Here is a 19,535-nt window from a genome sequence, read left to right on the forward strand (position 1 = left end):
TCCATGAGGCCAATCAGAGTACTGCATTACTTTCACAATCCATATTAGTCTGTTCGCTTGCGCTTAAAACCTTAAGTACGGTTTTATGTAGTAGGCCTTTCTTTGATCAGGGTTGACTATGGATGTTGTGTCCTAGCTGTCTACACAAGCCAGTACACAGTCCAGGGCAACACAACATGCAGGAGTTGCCAGTCAGCATTCAGCTCAACTTGGGACTGCTTTAGGGACTCCAGCTCTGGATTTTCCCTCGGAGTGTATTCCCAAAGCCTTCCACATTGAGTGGATTTAACTGCAGAGCAGCAGAGGTTTGAGAACAGAATTTTCATTTCCTAGATGATCTGCCAATCGTGGCTGACGAGACTCATCTACCCAAAGTGACTGGTTTTAAGGCACCAGTAACTCCACTTCTCTAGTCAGTAGAAACGGTTCCACCAGGCTTAGTAATGAAGGCCAGGCTGTGGATTTGGTTGACTATTTGAAATGCATATTATTGGGATCATTTAATAGGTAGAGGGAACTTATCCCCATTACTCCCCCAGCTATGTCAACCTTAAGGAACCATGTATTAGGTTATATTTGGTTTTATGTATATTTTTCTATAATTACAGCTACTCACATCATTAGAGTAAGATATATACATCAGATTATAATGCTGATCTCTTCAAGTTGTTGCTTTTATTGTAGATTCTTTGAAAGCTTGTGACAAAGTTACTAGGAAGCACTTGCAGCCAGCTGAGGAGAGGTCAGAGTCGAAACAATCCAAGGCAATCCTTTGGGGAATCTAGGAAAGGCTGGCAGCAAGCTGGAAGTTTCCAGGGCATTTTTATAAGCAGCTTTTTAACAAATTGTTGGTTAAGCCGGTCAAATGGCTGTGCTTGAATTAGAAATTTTACCATCACCAAATGGAATGTATACAGCACACAGCTCACCCATAAAACATCACTGTACTTTAGAGTGGCGGGAGTGGAGAAATAGATTCTCCAGAAGAATTGTTTGATTGAATGAAGATCTTTTACACATGGCAGCTGTAGTCTCCAGTGGCTTTGACAGATCAGAACAGCTCCTATGGGATGCTTTCCTCTTAACAATAATAATGAGTACTGCAGCACGAAGGGAGCTGGGGAGAGATCTGAGCACATGAAAGATTGTCTTATCGTTTTCCAAAGCTCTTTTAAGTGGTCAGCAACTATATTTGGAGACATGACAACTGCAAATTACAATCACTTTCCAGCTTTCAGCTTGAGCAGAGACAAATACTTCTAAGCATGCAAATATAGGTAAAATAGTTTAATGAATTAGCTCACAACAAGTAACAGTGATGAGTTTCAACCTGTATTGAAATCTACTGGACCTACTTGAGAAAATAATATGAAAAACCCTTGGAAGGCAACCTGCTAGACAGCAAAATGAACCTACCCACACTTGACACATTATCATCATGCAAGTTGGAAAACATTAAAATTGGCACATTTTCTTGTTCGGTCCACATTATTTATTTTTTTTTTAACCTGCATGAATTTTGAAATGGCAAATTTTATTTCATCTCTTGGATTTTTGGGTAATGACTGTGTGAATTCCATAAGGATGAATTTCTGTAACCTGAATGGGTGTATTGTGGGGATTGCCTTCACTGATTGTCAATTCACAGCATAAACAATGGAAAGAACACATCAGCTCTGAAACCACTCACATGCATCATAGAATACCAAATTCCTGTATAAATAACAGGAGAGCACAACTTCACAAACTAAAAATCAACCACTTCCTGCCTTGTATGTGGAGCATTACACAGATCCCATTTTAATCTAACCAGTCTCCTCAGAACCCACAAAGATTTTTCTTTATTCATGTTGTGGGATCATGGCACAAAGTTACTGCATATCCCTCCTTGTCATTGAGCTAGGTGACCTGCTCGACCATTGCAAGGTTCGTCACCCTGGTGGAGGTCTGAAGTCACATGTAGACCAGACCCCAGCTAAGGATGGAAGATTTCTTTCCTTGAAGGGCATGATGTAAGTAAATTAATGTTTCTTTTTAAAAACCTTTATCCAATTGTCCTGGGGCCAGGTATAATGATAATAATGATTTTAGATTGACATTTGGTCTTTTTACTTAGAGTTCTTCACTACTGTTGGATTCTGATGTCTTTGATCCAAGGTCCTATCAGAAGTCAGGAAAAGGCCATAAAACTTGTTGCTATATATAACCATATAACAATTACAGCACGGAAACAGGCCATCTCAGCCCTCCTACTCCGTGCTGATGCTTACCCTCACCTAGTCCCGCTGACCCGCACTCAGCCCATAACCCTCCATTCCTTTCCTGTCCATATACCTATCCAATTTTACTTTAAATAACAATACCGAACCTGCCTCTACCACTTCTACTGGACGCTCATTCCACACAGCTACCACTCTCTGAGTAAAGAAATTCCCCCTCGCTTCACAATCGTTTTATAAATAGAACAAAAGGAATTGGAAATGGGAATAGAAAGAGTCTAAGAACAAAGAAGAAAGGAAGGAAAGGAATAATGATGGTAAGCTCATGTGCTTGAATGGAAAATCCTAGCAAAAGTACTGGATACAACCTAATCCATCATGGATAAAGCCATCCCACCACTGAGATCATCTACACAGTACATTGTTTCAGTAAAGCAGCATCCATGATCAGGGAGACCAGCCACTCAGGTCATGCTCTTTTCTCACTGCTGCCATCAGAAAGATGGTATAGGAGCCTCAGGACTCACACCACCAGGTTCAGAAACAGTTATTACTCCTTAACCATCAGGGCACTTTTGGGGTTAACACATATAACAAATAACTTCTGCAACTAAGTCAGCCACCAATCTTCAAACTTGAATATGGACTGTAGACTAAATTTTAAATGCAGCTCTGAATAATGGGTTCCTGTGAGCCGTGAATCACAGTGAACCTGATAATGCTGCTTAAAATTTATTTGGGTGTCTGTGGTGTGTGTGTGTGAAGGTTCCGTGTCATACAATGGAAGCATTGTGGACGCATTGTAAATATGGAAAATATGGAATTGTCCTTTGATCTTTAGTGCACAAAATGTCATGTAGCATTGGGTTGAACAGGCTTCCTCCTCCGAAAGGGGTCTCAATATGATGCCTCCTGTGTCTCATTTTATCAAACAAAAAGATTACTTCATATCTACCAGTACATCTCTCCAGTGACTTTGTTCATGTGATACCATTTGAGGGCTCATCCGGGAGACCTTCTTGCAACCCATCATGTTGCCAGTGATCTCAGCAGTCTAAGTGGGTGAGTATTTTTAAAACTAGCACTTACAGTTGAACCTATTCGAGTCAGTGGCTATGGGATCACGAACATGGTGGAGGGCTGAACTGGAAAATAAAACATAGAACATAGAAATCTACAGCACATTACAGGCCCTTCCGCCCACAATGTTGTGCCATGTAACCTACTCTAGAAACTGCCTAGAATTACCCTACTGCATAGCCTTCTATTTTTCTAAGTGTGGTAAACTATGTATACCTGTCTGGACACGCCCCTCTGCTGACTGCTCCTGTGGCTTCTCCCACAGACCCCTGTATAAAGGCGATTGGAGGCACTGCTCCCCCCTCAGTCTCCAAGATGTCGTACTCCGTTTTGCTGCTAATAAAAGCCTATCGTTCACCTTCCATCTCCGAGAGTTATTGATGGTGCATCAATTTTATTAGCAGCAATTTTAAAACATGGAGAGCATTTTACGACCAGACAGATTGGATCTCGACCCATAATCCCAGAAAGCCGGCGATGTTTTCGAACTCTGGTTAGCATACTTCGAATTGTACCTGGAGGAGATTCATGTGACCGACCCTGCCACAAAGTGCAGGGTTCTCCTCTCCAGAGTCAGTGCAAGGGTCTACTCCATGATCAGAGACCAAACGGACTACGAGGGTGCGATAGATGCTCTCAAAAGACAATACCGGCGGCCGGTGAACACCGTCTATGCAAGACATCGCTTAGCGACACGGCGGCAGCGGGCCGGAGAGTCAAGCGCTGAGTTTGTCCGGGTCCTACAGACACTCATGCGGGCCTGCGACTGCAGGGGACTGACGGCGGAACAGCATGTGGAACTGCTAGTAAGAGACGCCTTCGTTATGGGGATCAGGTCAGTGTATGTGCGCCAGTAGCTGCTGGAACACACCGATCTTACCTTACATTCGGTGATCGAGCTGGCCGACATGCTAGAGGCCGCTCTGCACAACGCTGATGCTGTCCAGGCACGCAATCTCTCGCCGGCCCCGTAAACGCTGCAGACCCCACAACCCACTGACAAATCGACCTCGGCTGCTGCCAGTCACGAGTCCGTCAAGTCCCCGCAAGCCGCCGGCGAGTCAACCACGGCTGCTGCCAGTCACGAGTCCGTAAAGTCCCCGCAACCCGCCAGCGAGTCGACCACGGCTGCTGCCAGTCTCAAGTCCGCACAGTGTTACTTCTGCCGACTCAAAAAGCATCTTGCCTGCCTGTCGCGTGCGAGGCATGGGGGTGGCCATCTTTGTCGGCGCCACCTCGCCCCGCCTCCGACCCACGGGTGCTTACCAGGCACCAAGACAGCGATTCAACTCTGGCCTCCGTGACCCCAGACCAAAGCACCCCACACCAGCTCGCAAGGTCAATGATGGACATCCTGGTGGAGGGGCACAGGACTAGCTGCCTGTTTGACACGGGCAGCACTGAGAGTTTTATTCACCCGGACACAGTGCAACGCTGTGGACTCGTGACACAGCCGGTAAGCCAGAGGGTCACCATGGCTTCTGGATCGCATTCCACAGACATCCGGGGGTTTGTGTAGCAACATTGGTGGTGCAGGGCACAGAATACCGGGACTTTGCGTTACTGGTCATGCCTTAACTGTGTGCCCCTGTGCTATTGGGGCTCGACTTCCAGAGCCACCTGAAAAGCGTGACAATGGAGTATGACGGGCCCCTCCCACCAATCACTGTCAAAAATCCTCGGTTTTGTGGGATTTCGTCATATACCCCGCTACTGACCACACACAGGCACCGACCCACACATCCCACCCAGCACCATGCCAACAGCCGTGCTACTGACACCACTTGCAGCCTCTCCACCCTCAAGATCCCTCCCCCACCGCTGTTTGCCAACCTGAACCCCGACTGTAAACCTGTGGCAACTAAAAGCAGGAGGTACAGCGTGGGGGACAGGGCCTTCATTAAGTCGGAGGTGCAGTGGCTGCTCAGGGAGGGTATCATTGAGCCAAGCACAAGTCGTTGGAGGGCCCAGGTGGTCATTGTTCGGACCGGGCAAAAAAACAGGATGGTTGTGGACTATAGCCAGACCATCAATAATTTCACGCAGCTTGACGCGTACCCCCTACCCCGCATCGCAGATATGGTCAATCAGATAGCTCAGTACAAGGTGTACTCGACCATAGACTTGAAATCCGCTTACCATCAATAGACAATAGACAGTAAGTGCAGGAGTAGGCCATTCGGCCCTTCTAGCCAGCACCGCCATTCACTGTGATCATGGCTGATCATACACAATCAGTACCCCGTTCCTGCCCTCTCCCCATATCCCTTGACCCCGCTATCTATAAGAGCTCTATCTAACTCTCTCTTGAATGCATCCAGAGACTTGGCCTCCACTGCCTTCTGGGGCAGAGCATTCCACATATCCACCACTCTCTGGGTGAAAAAGCTTTTCCACATCTCTGTTCTAAATGGCCTACCCCTTATTCTTAAACTTTGGCCTCTAGTTCTGGACTCACCCATCAGCGGGAACATGCTTCCTGCCTCCAGTGTGTCCAATCCCCTAATAATCTTATATGTTTCAATCAGGTCCCGTCTCATCCTTCTAAATTCAAGTGTATACAAGCCCAGTCGCTTCAATCTTTCAACATGTGACAGTCCCGCCATTCCGGGAATTAACCTTGTGAACCTACGCTGCACTCCCTCAATAGCAAGAATGTCCTTCCTCAAATTTGGAGACCAAAACTGCACACAATACTCCAGTGGGGGTCTCACCAGGGCCCTGTACAGCTGCAGAAGGACCTCTTTACTCCTATACTCAATTCCTCTTGTTATAAAGACCAGCATGCCATTATCTTTCTTCACTGCCTGCTGTACCTGCATGCTTGCTTTCATTAACTGATGTACAAGAACACCTAGATCTCGTTGTACTTCCCCTTTTCCTAACTTGACTCCATTTAAATAGTAATCTGCCTTCCTGTTCTTGCCACCAAAGTGGATAACCTCACATTTATCTACATTAAACTGCATCTGCCATACATTTGCCCACTCACCCAACCTGTCCAAGTCACCCTGCATTCTCATAACATCCTCCTGACATTTCACACTGCCACCCAGCTTTGTGTCATCAGCAAATTTGCTAATGTTACTTTTAATCCCTTCATCTAAATCATTAATGTATATTGTAAACAGCTGCGGTCCCAGCACCAAACCTTGCGGTACCCCACTGGTCACAGCCTGCCATCCCAAAAGGGACCTGTTAATCGCTACTCTTTGTTTCCTGTCAGCCAGCCAATTTTCAATCCATGTCAGTACTCTGCCCCCAATACCATGTGCCCTAATTTTGCCCGCTAATCTCCTATGTGGGACTTTATCAAAAGCTTTCTGGAAGTCCAGGTACACTATATCCAATGGCTCTCCCTTGTCCATTTTCATCGTTACATCAGCTCCCCATCCACCCGGAGGACCACCTGTACACCGCCTTCGAGGCAGGTGGCAGGCTCTATCACTTCCTGCGCGTCCCCTTCAGTGTCACAAATGGTGTCTCTGTCTTCCAGAGGGAAATGGACCGGATGTTGGACCAGTGCCAACTGAAGGCCACGTTCCCATATCTAGATAACATCATATCTGCGGTCACGACTGGCAGGATCACGACACCAACCTCCAATGATTTTTCCAAGCGGCTAAAGCTCTTAACCTTACCTATAATAGGGACAAGTGTGTGTTCGGAACCACCCGACTTGCTATCCTTGGGTATGTCGTGGAGAACGGGGTCATTGGCCCTTACCCCGACTGTATGCGCCCCGTGTTGGAACTCCCTCTTCCCACCACCCTCAGAGCCCTCAAACGGTGCCTGGGCTTCTTTTCCTATTACGCCCAATGGGTCCCTCACTACACAGACAGGACCCGCCCCCTGGTCAAGTCCACCTCATTTCCCCTCTCAGCCGAGGCCCGCGCGGCCTTCAGCTGCATTAAAGGGGACATTGCCAAAGCAACGATGCATGCGGTGGACGAGACCATTCCCTTCCAAGTAGAGAGTGATGCCTCCGACTTCACGCTGGCTGTTACCCTCAATCAGGCAGGAAAGCCGGTAGCATTCTTCTCTCGTACCCTTCAAGGCCCTGAAATTTGGCACTCCGCGGTGGAGAAAGAAGCCCAGGCCATAGTGGAAGCTATTAGGCACTGGAGGCACTATCTCGCCGGCAAAAGGTTCACCTTGCTGACCGACCAGCGCTCAGTTGCGTTCATGTTTAGCAACCAACAGCGGGGCAAAATCAAAAATGATAAAATTTTGAGGTCGAGAATAGAACTCTCCACCTACAACTATGACATCCCTGATGCCCTATCCCGGGGAGCTTGTGCCAGCGTACAGCTTGACTGGCTATACGCCCTCCATGCCCATCTTTGCCACCCAGGGGTCACCTGACTTTACCAGCCCGTACCAGTGGAGCAGCCTGGGGACTATTCCGTCAGGCCCCGGGAACTTATCAGTCCTAATGTATTTTAACAACTCTAACACCTCCTCTCCCTTAATATCAACATGCTCCAAAACATCAACCTCACTCATATTGTCCTCACCGTCATCAGGTTCCCTCTCATTGGTGAATACCAAAGAGAAATATTCATTGAGGACCTCGCTCACTTCCACAGCCTCCAGGCACATCTTCCCACCTTTATCTCTAATCGGTCCTAACTTCACTCCTGTCATCCTTTTGTTCTTCACATAATTGAAGAATGCTTTGGGGTTTTCCTTTACCCTACTCGCCAAGGCCTTCTCATGCCCTTTCTTAAGCTCCTTTCTTGCTACCCTATATTCCTCAATAGACCCATCTGATCCTTGCTTCCTAAACCTGATGTATGCTGCCTTCTTCCACCTGACTAGATTTTTCACCTCACTTGTCACCCATGGTTCCTTCACCCTACCATTCTTTATCTTTCTCACCAGGACAAATTTATCCCTAACATCCTGCAATAGATCCTTAAACATCGACCACGTGTCCATAGTACATTTTCCTGCAAAAACATCATCCCAATTCACACCCGCAAGGTCTAGACTTATAGCCTCATAATTTGCCTTTCCCCAATTAAAAATTTTCCTGTCCTCTCTGTTTCTATTGTTTTCCATGATAATGCTAAAGGCCAGGGAGCGGTGATCACTGTCTCCCAGATGCTCAGCCACTGACAGATCTGTGACCTGACTCTGTTTGTTACCTAATACTAGATCTAGTATGGCATTCCCCCTAGTCAGCCTGTCAACATACTGTGAAAGGAATCCATCCTGGACACACTTGCCCCATCTAAACCTTTGGAACTAATCAAGTGCCAATCAATATTAGGGAAGTTAAAGTCACCCATGATAACAACCCTGTTATTTTTGTACCTTTCCAAAATCTGCTTCCCAATCTGCTCCTTGGTATCTCTGCTGCTACCAGGGGGCCTATAGAATACCCCCAGTAGAGTAACTGCTCCCTCCCTGTTCCTGACTTCCACCCATACTGACTCAAAAGAGGATCCTGCTACTTTACCCACCCTTTCTGTAGCTGTAATAGTATCCCTGAGCAGTAATGCCACCCCCTCCTCCCCTCCCCCACCATCCCTTTTAAAGCACTGAAATCCAGAAATATTGAGAATCCATTCCTGCCCTGGTGCCAGCCAAATCTCCATAATGGCCATTACATCATAATTCCATGTATGTATCCAAGCTCTCAGTTCATCACCTTTGTTCCTGATGTTTCTTGCATTGAAGTACACACACTTTAGCCCTTCTACCTTACTACCTTTACACCCTTTATTCTGCTTCTCTTTCCTCAAAACCTCTCTATATGTTAGATCTGGCTTTACTCCATGCACTTCTTTCACTGCTCTATCGCTCTGTGTCCGATCCCCCTTGCAAATCAGTTTAAACCCTCCCGAACCATGCTAGAAACCTACATGCAAGGATATTGCTCCCCCTCGAGTTCAGGTGCAACCCATCTAATCTGTTTGAATCCAAATTCGCATCATGTTTTTGAAGGGCATTCAGTAAGCTAACTGGGGCAACAGAGAGACTTTCCTCTGGGTTTCACCCTCAGTCCAACAGACAGATAGTGTGGGTGATCCAAGATTTGGAACGACCCCTAAAGTGCATAGCCTCTGAAAAACTGGATGAATTTATGGCATTCGGCGTACGGGCATGTCCCCTTTCGAATGCCAGTTTGGGTATTCTTTGCCAACTCTTCTCAGAGCAGGAGGTTGAAGTTGGGGTTCCCGTGGCCAAAGATCTAGTCCAATGCTGCAAGGGGGAATGGACTGGATCAAGTGAGATTTTGTTAGCTTCTACCGGAAGGCTGAAATAAAGGCTAATTGCAAGAGAAGACAGGGACCAGTTTTACACCCTGGGCAACAGGTCTGGCTGTCAACTTGGGAATTGCCTTCCTGAGTGGAGTCCAGGAAATTGGACTCTTCAAGATTCTCAGGAAATTAAACCCAGTGATTTACACCTTGCAGCTCCCCAAGACCCTCAAGATCAATCCCACCTTCCACGTTACCAAATTAAAACTGTGAACACCAACCCTTTAGCCCCTCCACCATTACTCCCACTGCTGGCCGGGTTTGTTGATGGGGGATGGCTCTTCACTGTGAGAACTTTGGATTCACAGACTGTTTGGGGTGTTCAGCAGTTACTTTGAACTTTGAAAGATTTGTACCTGAGCAATGGTGCTGGGTTCCTGAACAGGGCATCTTGGATTGGGCTCTCATCCATGACTACAACCATCATCTCCCCAGGCAGCCAGGGCCGTCAGGAGTCAGCCATAGAGGAGGGGGTCCTATTATGACACATACCAAACCATGCCAGCTTCTGTGGTTTAGGTGCTCTGACTCTCTGGAATATGGATAGCTGGTGCGGACCCTTTAAAGATTCAAGTCTGTCCCGCTAATTGGCGGCCATGTTTGGGGCACCAGGAATTGAGTATTTAAAGAACAAATGAACTGAGGTTTGGTGCTCAGTCGTAAGCCCTACTAGTGATACCATCTAGCATTTGTTTTGTGCTCAGATCTCGATCCATTTTGATACTGGGTCTCAACCCTTGCTCTGGATACCCCAGCATCTGAGTCCAAACCATCCTCAACAAGGACTCTCATCAGAGTTGTATCTACATTAAGTGTAAAATAATGAAAAGTCTAGTTAAATTATGGAAATATCAAAGTGTTATGTCATGTTTAGGCATATTAGTAGGACATTTACATAAGTTTGAACTACTCTATTAATGCTTACTTTTATACAAGTAAAAAATGTAAATTATAATAAAGCATATCAGGATAAATATTGTGACTCATTATATAGAGTAACCTCGGCTTCTGAGAATTAAATGAACCCAATTAGAGAAATCCTGTCCATCAGATCAATGTATTTTAGTTGTTTCTTTATGAATATGATAGGCCAAGTCAGTTATGTCTTCAGGCTCGTCAAGTGTGTAAGTACAACACTCCTTGCCTATTACGGCACATGTTCCCTCCTTAACTGCTGAGAGAAGATCTAATGGTATACACTTTTAGACCATAAGACATAGGAACAGAATTAGGCCATTTGGCCCATTGAGTCTGCTCTGCCATTTCATTATGGCTGATCCATTTCCCTTTCAGCCCCAATATCCTGCCTTCTCCCTGTAACCCTTTATGCCCTGACTAATGAAGAATCTATCAACTTCTGCCTTAAATATATACACAATGACTTGGCTTCCACTGCTGCCTATGGCAACAAATTCTGCAGATTCACCACTCTGTGAATTTTGAAGAACCGTCTTATGCATGGTAACTATTTCTGTTGTTACCTTTCCCAAGACATCAGCAAGTGTTGTTGCTTACTTTCTAAGGCTGCAGCAACATTTTTTTTTACTTATTCTCCCTTTAACACCATAAATAAGGAATAAAATTGATTCAGAAGTAGCTCCTTCTGAAATGTATTGCTTACTTCTTTATTTGGAAGATAAAGTTTGTCTCATGGCAGGAAAGACATACCCCAAGTAACAAGATCTTAACCAATTACATTGAAAAGGGGTGTAGGCTCCATTTCTGCACATAAAGTACATATTGTTCCATGCACTTCAACCATTCCTTAGTACTTATTCCTTAGGCTCTTGGAATTGTAATACTTTTCCGATGGGTATCGTCAAAGAAAATTCCAGAGTCATTATCCCATTTTGGACAATGTAAAGTATAATTGTATAAACTATGTCCTATTGGAATGCAAGAAAAAGGTAGTTTTTCCAGGTGCTTAGTGATTTGCTCACTGTAGCCCAGCAGCAAAGCACATTAACCACAGTAACTGTTGTCCTTGTTGGGTACCACTTCAGCTCACTTGAACTTACTTACTTACTTTGAACTTCTACCCTTTCCTTCAAGTTAGTAAGTAATAGCATGTATCTATCCAAATTTCTCTTAAAAGTCACAATTGAACCCTCCTCCACCACTTGCACTTGAGAGTGTTATATGCTTAACACTCCTTAAAGTGGCTTATTAGGTAGATTGGATAGAAAAGAAAGCTGTTGGCACACTGGTCTTCATAAATCAGTGTACTGAATACAGGAGTTGAGATATTATATTGAAATCGTACATGATATATTCCTTTAGGTCCTGGAGACTACCTGACCTTGTTATTTTTCATGATGCCAAATAACTTCTCCTTTATAATATCAACATACTGCTCCCTGATCTCATAATCATCCTTATCCTTCCGGCAAGCCATGATAGCTGACAAAGCATAGCACACTCGCCAAAGGCAGGCAATTCATGTCCAGATCTTGTCCATTGTACGTAAGCAGGGGAGAAATATATTGTGAAGTATAAAGCTTCTAGGCTTTGGGGTTCTAATATTTAACAGTCAGTCATTCTTTGGGAACTCCTCTGTTTTTGTGGATATTTGCGAAGAATAAGAATTTCAGGATGTATGTTGTATACATTTCTCTGACATTAAATGTACCTATTGGAACCAATTAAAGTAGAAAAAGTGAAGGTGGGATGCTGGTATGTGGAATAGAGAGACATAAACCACACTATTTGACATTTCTGTGAGATACATCTGCCATACTTAAGATAATCCATCCAACACGACAATTGATATCTACACTCGGTGGCTAGTTCATTATTTATTTAGAGATACAGTGTGGAACAGACCCTTTCTGCCCTTTGTTCCCAGCAACCCCCAATTTAACTCTTGCCTAATCACAGGACAGTTTTACAATGACCAGTTAGACTGTGGAAGGAAACTAGAGTATCTGGAGAAAACCCATGCATCCTTACAAAGGGCACTGGGATAAAACTCTGAACTCTGACAGTCCACGCTAACCACTACACTACCATGGCACCCCACAGTACACCAACTCAATGGATAAAAGCATGCAGGCATGGTCAAGAGGTTCAGTTGTTGTCCAGACCAAACATCAGATTGGGGAAAAATATGATTTAAGTGAAAATGACTGAGGAATGATGGTTGGAATAAACTGAACACTCCTAGACTGCTCCTAGGACTCTGGTTTGATGCTTAAAATTCTGTGTGTTAATCACTCGCTTTTTGCCATTTGCAAGATTTGTTGTTTTTTTTTGCAGATTGGGTGTTCGAAGTTTTCTTTGAACTGGTTTCATGGTGTTTCGTTGTTTTGTGGCTGCCTGTGGGAGGATGAATCTCATGGTTGTACACTGTATACATACTTTGATAATAAATATACCTTGAATCATTTCATCTTTGGTGCCAAGCCGGGTGGTTTGCATATCTCGGAGCCAACTGATCTCCTGGGATTTTCAGACACAACAGTCTCTAGAGTTTACAGAGTATGGTGCAAAAACATCAAGTGAGTAGCAGTTCTCTGGGCACAAACGTCTTGTTAATGACAGACATCAGAAAAGAATAGCCAGACTGGTTCAAGCTAATAGGAAGGTGACAGTAACTCAACTAGCCACGTGGCGTCCAGAAGAGGCACTTCTGAATGCATGACATGTTGAACTTTGAAGATGATAGATGCTATAACAGAAGACCATGAACATACACTCAGTGGCCACTTCATTAGGTAAAGGAGATACCTAATAAAGTGGCCAGTGAGTGTACTTCACTCATGCTTAGTACCAGAATAATACTGTATTCGACAGGAAATTTACTGTAGCCAACAAAAGTTGAACTCCAAATTTAATTTCCTAGCCATATTGAGCAGTAATCATCATCAGAAAAAATATAACAAAAGGTGCTAGATGCAACCTATACAGGATCTCTAGCCTAGAAAAGCAAAATCAAAGTGAAAACTGAGTTTGCTGTTATACGCACAATTATATATGCGAACAGGTGCAGTGATAAACTGACCTGCTGCAGTATCACAAGTATGTGGCATTAGATAAATAACATTAACGCAAAAAACATAAATGTAAAATCACAGTAGTTACAAGAATGAACACAAATAGAACAAGCAGTCAGTTGTAATGCAAAATCGGCAAAATGGTCATCGTGTTTCAATAAACACACACAAAATGCTGGTGGAACGCAGCAGAGGCCAGGCAGCATCTATAGGGAGAAGCGCTGTTGACATTTCGTGCCGAGGCCCTTCGTCAGGACCAATATTAGTGATTAGGGCTGTACAGGTTCTTTGACCAAATATGTACCTAATACAACATTGATTATAGAATTATAAAACCTGTATTACTGAAGTTTACGTGCAAACCATTAAATCACAGGTGAGGCCAGCTCTTCAAATTTAATCCCATTTTCTTGTTTTTCTCTCATTCCTTTTAATTCTCTGGTGTTTTTTTCAAATTTTTATCCAATTCTGTTTTAACTAATCTAAAGATTCTGTTCTGAAGTGCAATTATGATAAAATATCTCAAGTTTCAAAAATGCTGCATGCAAAATATTTCTTTAAGATTCTGAGTTTCTGCCTTTATATTTTTTCAATTCCTAATATGTTGTTGATTCATATGAAAATAGTATTTTACTGTTTATCCTCTTGAAACATTTCTTAATTTTGTAAATTTGTTTTTGCCCACCAAAGATCACACTGTTCCAATGCATAGAGAGAAAGAAGCAAGCTTTTCAAATTTGTCTTTTTTAAAAAATAATTCATATATGGGATGTGGGCATCACCAGTTAATCCAGCAATTATTGCCCATCCTTAGTTGCCCTTGAGAAGGTGGTGATGAGCTGCCTTCTTGAACCGCTGCAGTCCCTGAGGTGTAGGCGCATTCACAGTGCTGTTAGGGAGGCAATTCAATGATTTTGACCCAGCGACAATGAAGGAATGGCGATATGTTTCCAAGTCAGGATGGTGAATCTCTTGGAGGGAGATTTCTAAGTGGTGGTGTACCCAGGTATCTGCTGATCTCATCCGTCTAGATGGTAGTGGTCATGAGTCTGGAAGATGCTGCCTTTGGAACTTGAGTGTGTCTTCTTAAATCATATCCATTATTCTACATATTGTCCTTGCAGCTTTTTCCTTGACTCTCAACTTGTCAATTGTAATAGCCTACCATGAGCTTCAGTCGTCCTTACCATTACCAAACCCAACAAGGCATTAAAGGCAAAATAAAATGATCTTCTCTTTGTAATGATGCTCAGCAATTTGGTTTTAGTTCAGACTCTTGAAGAGACCATCTTCTATGCCTTAATGATAAAAAATCTGTATTATTCTTTATTTTCCTCAAACAATTTATTCATTGCCTTTCACATAACTTGTCTCATCTCTTGCAATCAGTACCTTCTGAAAATCTATAAAATCAATATTCACCACATTCCAGTTAATATCCCTATATTATTATAAATGCATTTTTGCATTATAACTTTAACCATAATGTGTATTATCAGCAACGCAAAACTAACTTCAAGATTTTTGATTACCGGAATTAACAAATTCTGATTAGGGTATCTGATCAAATACCCTCATCTGAGGTATAGGTATTTTGATGAGGGTATGGCAGTGGATGTTGTATACATAGAGTTGAGTAAAGCATTCAATCAAGTCTCTCATAGAAGGCTGATCTATTTGATCCATGTGACATAGTAGTGTGGATTTAAAATTGGCTAGGCCATAGAATACAGATGGAAGTGATTGAGAAATGTACAAAAATGCTGGAGAAACCCAGCAGGTCAGACACCACCTACAAAGGGAAATTAACAGTGACTTTTCAGAAGCTATTTATTTATTTATTTAGCACAATAGCAGGCTCTTCCAGCCCAACAAGCCAATGCTGCCAGCTACACCATGTAACCAATTAACTAAATGATCCATACGTACTGTACGTCTTTGGAATGTGGGAGGAAGCCGGATAACCTGGAGGAAAACCACGTGGTCACAAAGAAAATATGCAAACTTCTTACCTACAGAGTCAGAAATGAACCCGGTTTTTGATGCTGCAATGGTTTCAGGTTAACCCCTACTGTTCCACAAGAATCAGTAATGGGGCCTCTATTGTTAGTGATAAATATATATGATTGAGATGAAAATGTTGGTGACTAATTTGTAAATTTTCAGATGACACAAAGATTATCGGAGTTGTAGATAGTAAGGGAAGCTGTTAAATGATACTGCATAAGATAGACCAGACAGAAATATGAGTAGGGAAATAGCAGGCGGAATTTAATCAGGCGAAGTGTAAGTGCACTTTGAGTGGTCAAGTATATATGAGGAAGGTATACAATAATAGCAGAAGCCTAGGATGTGCAGAGGGATCTCGGGATTCAAGTCCATAGCTCCCTTAAAATGGCAACACAAGAAGATAAAATGCTCTGGGCGTTGAATATAAATGTAAGGAATTCATGTTGCAGCTGTACAACACTTGGAGTGTTTTGCCCCATTTGGAGTATTGTGTACACTTCTGGTTGCCATATGACAGGAAGGATGTGGGGGCTTTGGAAAAGGTGCAGAAAAGTTTCAGTAGTGTTAGAGAGTACGAAATATAAAGATAGAGTGGGAAAACTTGGATTATGAGGGGAATAGAAAGGATATATAGTCAGAGTCCTTTCCCAGGATGGAAATGGCAAATGCTGGAGGGCATAACTTAAGGATATTTACAGGCAAGTGAAGAGTGTCTGAATTGTGCTGTTGTGAGTGGTGGTGAATGCAAATAGGATAGCAATGTTTAGGAGGGTAGTGAATGGAGGAATATAGATTAACTGCAGCTTAAATTGGCATCATGGTTAGCACAGATGTCTTGAGCCAAAGGGCCTGTTTCTGTCCTGTACTGTTTCACGTTCTATGTTCTATGAATTAAGGAAGTCATAGTGCCACTACTTAGAGAATTCCTGATAATGAAGCTGTCATGAAAGATCTACATGGGAATGTACATTTGTTAAATGATCATTCTAAACCTGTAAGATATAATTATTTTCTCCTCAGAATTGCTGCAGACATTTCCTGTGTATGAAATTATAACTTTGCAGTCAGGAGTAAAAATAGTTACTGAATACATTGGATGAGAAAAAATGCTGGAAGAAGTACTGGTTCATACAGCATAATGCCTTATAATTGCTCTGTTAGATTTAAGCACTATGTAACTGAAATAAAAGCGTATGTTTAATAGCACATTATTGAAATTATTGACTTACATCTGTTTGCAATATAAAATTTGGTCATAGTGTAACTTAGAACTGAAGCAAAGGATTAAAATTTTGGAATCCACAGAGGTACTTAAATGGATTAGGTTTTCCTTCTAATCTCAGCTAAATTTATGATTTTAGTTTACCGACCATTTACTGCTATTAAAGTAATATCAGAATATGAATAAATCTTGAATATGATCAAAGTGTAGTTAATGCCTACTTTGCTATATTTTATCTGGCAGTAACTGCATAAGAAAAATTTAAGTACTTCAGATATCTCAGTTTACAAATCAAATGCTCAGATCAAAATTGATTTAATTACCAAATAATTCAAAAACAAGAGGACATTGGTATAAGGTGAGGAATAGGTTTTTAAAAGGATCTATGGGAAAAGTGATTTTTTACAGTAAATGGTTGATATCCAGAACTCACAGCTAGAGGAGATGATGAAATCACATCTCAGTCTCCTTCAAATCCAGAGAAACAAATGACCTAGTCTAACCAATCTCTCCTGATAACTCAAGTTCTTCAATTCAGGCAATATCCATAATAAACCTTTTCTGCACTAACTCCTGCTTAATCACATCCTTCCTATAGTCTAGTGACCAAAAAAAGTTCACACAATCTGACAAATATTTTCCATTGCTTCATTTTAAGATTTCATGGATTAAGACATTGAGTTCAAGAGGTGGCACAAAATGATGTCCGAACTCTTTTACTCAATGTCTTATCCAATGAAGAGAAGCATGCCATACACCTTCTACCTACCCTTTTACTTATGTTCTAGTTTTCAGTGAAGAACTTATTTGTGCTCCAAGGTCTCTCTGTTCAACAACAGTCCCCAGGACCGTTTCATTTACAGTATATGTCCTGCCCTCGTCTAACTTCACACTTTCTGTCTGCCATTCCTTTGTACAATTATCCAGTTGATCTACATCCTGCTGTACCTTTCGACAAGCTACCTTCTACATGGTCCACTATACAGGCCAACCTGTCTTAAAACCACCCAATTTATGGCACAGTTGAAAAGTGGTTCCACACATCAGTTGGAGTCCAACAAGGCTGTCTTCTTTCACTCACACTGCTCAACACTTTCCTGAAGCAAATAATGACAGATGCTCTGGAAGATCGTATCGGCACAGTCAGCATCGGAGGATTGATCATAACCAACCTCAGGTTCATCAATGACAGTGAAGAGCTGGCAGGAAGTGAGGATGAACTGGCCTGCCTTGTGAACCGTCTGGATGATACATCTACCAGATATGGCATGGAGATCAGCACCGAGAAAACTAAGCTGATGAGAAACAGTGAGGAGCCAACCACAACAAAAATCACAGTCAGTGGAGAAGAACGAGAGACTGTCAAACGGTTCATGTGTCTTGGTGTCCTCATCAACCAAGAAGGATCAAACACTGAAGTCCTTGCAAGGATGGCTCGAACAATAGCAAGACTGGCTAAACTAAAACCGATCTGGAGAGATAATCACATCACTCTCAGATCCAGGTTGAAACTCCTGTATGCACTTGTGCTCTTCACCTTCTGCATGCATGTGAATCATGGACTTTGACAGAAGAACTGCGAAAGAAGATCCAGGCAATAGAATTTAGATGCTTCAGAAGGCTCCTCGATATCTTCTATACCGACCATGTCTCAAATGCAGAAGTATGAAGAACCATCACCCAGCAGATGAGACACTACGAAGATCTGCTGTTGAGGATCAGAGTTGGTATGGCCACAGAGCAAGATCAAGTGGACTCTCAGAGACCATTCTTTAGGGAACGCTGCAGGGGAGATAAAAAAAAGGGGGCAGACAGAGGAGGAAATGGACAGACAACATTGCAGTGTGGACCAGAGAGAGCTTTGCCACAACCCAAGCGCTATCTGTACAGCGCCCCTACACCCAGGAGGGTTGCATGTATCTGTAACTGTCACATAACAGATGAATGCGCTCCCATAACACTACTAATTTCAAATGTCTGTCACTGTGAAGAACAGAACTATTTACCTCCCACCCCCTCTCTCTCCACCTTTAGTAAATTACCAACATTATGTGCTTCCAATGCCATTCATTACATTACCATGGAGGTATGTTACAATAGTGAGTGATTATTGTTGTTTTCCGGTTTACGAACAAAATTGACTTAGGGACATCTGTTAAAAGGGAAATTGTTTATTTCCTGGAAACAACAATTTTGTTGCCACTTTCATATGTTATTACCATTGCAAAACAATATTTGACATGGAACTAACAGAAAGAGGATCTTTTAGCCTATTTGCACGGATCCACTGACCTACCCAGGTAATCAGAGTTGTTTATTGCTTGAGAATTTTATTGAGTTCTTTGCAGAGTGTTAATTGCAGGGCAGTTTACAAACTGAACCTTGGTTTCTCAGTTGAATTCCAGGAGGCGTGAAGTGGCAGCTGTCTTGTACACTAACACCTGGAGATATACCGGTGTTACAAATTAAATCAAGTGGTAATCCTTAAAATTAAGTTATGTGGAGGTCCCTGCAGGATGTCATGAGCATATTCAATTTGAGGGGGCTTCCTTCATCACGTGTGAATCTGTGGCCTTATATAAAGTGGTGTACCACAGGGAGTAGTTTTTTTGTCATATACAGAATATTCATAATTTAGATGAGAATGTAGTTTTTTAAATGTACAATACCGTTTTGGAATGGAAACAACACGTGAAGGTGCCACTGAAAGAGAACCTCCAGTATGATTTCGGGGAAGACCCTG

The sequence above is a fragment of the Hemitrygon akajei genome, chromosome 8 (genome assembly GCF_048418815.1).
Source record: "Hemitrygon akajei chromosome 8, sHemAka1.3, whole genome shotgun sequence".
NCBI lineage: Eukaryota > Metazoa > Chordata > Chondrichthyes > Myliobatiformes > Dasyatidae > Hemitrygon > Hemitrygon akajei.